The sequence below is a fragment of the Dermacentor albipictus genome, chromosome 9 (genome assembly GCF_038994185.2).
Source record: "Dermacentor albipictus isolate Rhodes 1998 colony chromosome 9, USDA_Dalb.pri_finalv2, whole genome shotgun sequence".
Classification (NCBI taxonomy): Eukaryota; Metazoa; Arthropoda; class Arachnida; order Ixodida; family Ixodidae; genus Dermacentor; species Dermacentor albipictus.
In genome coordinates this window covers 87,570,509-87,572,441 of record NC_091829.1, presented here as the reverse complement: position 1 = coordinate 87,572,441, position 1,933 = coordinate 87,570,509, and positions in this window count along the sequence as shown.

The following is a 1,933-nucleotide window of genomic DNA, read 5'->3' as shown; positions in this document are numbered from 1 at the left end:
CGTCCACCCCACAATGACTCATGCGCCAGCTGCAATACCTCATTGCGTTTTTCTTCTTTTAGGACCGGTTGTCTGACCTGTACTCGCGCTAAGGAATACCAATGGTACAAAAGTCCATCTGAGACGAACATGCCAGCTTTCTCGTTTCTGGCATCATTCCAGGCCTGTTTCTGGCTTTCGTCGGCAAGCTGTGCAGCTCGAAATTCCTCCCGCTGACTGGGCACCCAAGTGACATCTTGGATCAAACTATTCTCTCCCAGTTGAGGGTTTTCATCTGACGTTTCATCGCAACTTACACCGCAGTCTGGCTCAGTGTTATCGACTATTTCGACCGATCGGACCCCAAAGGCATTCCCTACCCGCGTATTATTTTCTCGTTCAAACTACTCTTTTTCCTCCGCCCGAAGCAGTCCCCAATCTTCCTTTGACAGCAGGCACTGAACTCCCTTTGCAAGTTCGTCTGTAACCGCGCACACCAGATCGATCCTCTGCGGTTGGATCGCGGCCCCCGGGTGATGTATGCCTTCGAAAAACGTAGCTAGAGTAGCTCGGATGGTGTTTCCGAATGTCGATTCGAGTCTTACTGATCCTGATGGCTCCTGTAAAATGATGGGCAACATACTTTTATGGACGACCGTTATGTCGCTACCCATGTCCAACACAGTTTCCTTTGCTATATCCCTGCCCATGATAGGGATAAAGTCCAGCTTTGACCTCGCTGAGCTAGCATTTGGAGCCAGCCTTCTACTCCAGCTTTCCGCATCTTTTCTTGCTCTCGCGGAGGTCCTTCACTTACCACAGCAACATTCTGTACCCTTTGTTTTGGCCCATGCGGCGCCTTCCCCTGCTGCTGTTTATTTGAAGCTTTAGGGCGATTTCTGGCTTGGTGACCCTGTGTCTGACACACGTGGCACTAAATTGGTTATCTGCCGGCTAGCTAGTTTTGCGTGTTGCGGCAGCGAGGTTGTTGCGGCTGACTTAGTTGCTCGTCCTTTCCCTTTAGCTTGCTCGGCAGTCTCGAGCACTTTCGCCACCTCCACTGGCTTAAGACAATCTTCGCCCTCCCGAAAAAGTACATATTGAAGGGCTTCTGAGCTTAGACTGGTTTTTGTACGATCAGCGACCATAAGCTCCATCATACCTTCTTTTGTGTTTTCATTTCGATATTGAAGGTAATAGACCAAGTAAGTTCTAGCGCGGGACGCTAATTGAGCCCAAGTTTCCTCCTTTCGTTTAGATGCCTTTGCAAACCTCCCCAAGTGTTCAGCTGGCGTGAGCTTAAATTCGTCTAATACCGCCTTCTTTACAGTCTCGTAATCTGAACAGTCCTCGTCATTGAGGCTACGCACAGATAACGGACCCGCTCGGTCAGGGCAGGCATGATCAAATGTACACGGCTGTGTTCTGGTACTTGGAAAGATGAAAACAAGTTTTCGATCTCATCCAATTATATCGCGACGTCAGCGTCACACGGCAACCGGTATGCCTTAAGCACTTTAGCACATTGTGCTATTCCATCCGTGCTGGCACGGCGGTGAGCGTTTCCTTCCGATCCCGAAGGGGACCTGCTCGACTGTTCGAGCTCCCCTCTCCGTAGAGCAATGCGCTCGCACTTTAGCCGCAGGCGTACCTTTTCCAACTCCACCTCTAGGCGTCTGACCGCCACGGTCTCTGGATGTGTCATGTTCGGAGCCTGCGAAGCGCCTTGCCTCGCAATAGCGATAAGAGTATTCGACGTCTCAGACTCGGTCTCTTCGCAGCGTTGCAGTTCCTGCCCTCTCTGACCCTCTCTTTGTACTGATGCAGTATCAATGTTTACATTAGCCTCAATCGTATTTGCCTTTCTGCGTGTGAAGATCATCAACCTCACTGGACAAGAGCCATGCCAACCTAGACAAAACACAAGGAATCCCGCTCACCCGTTGCTCGTGGG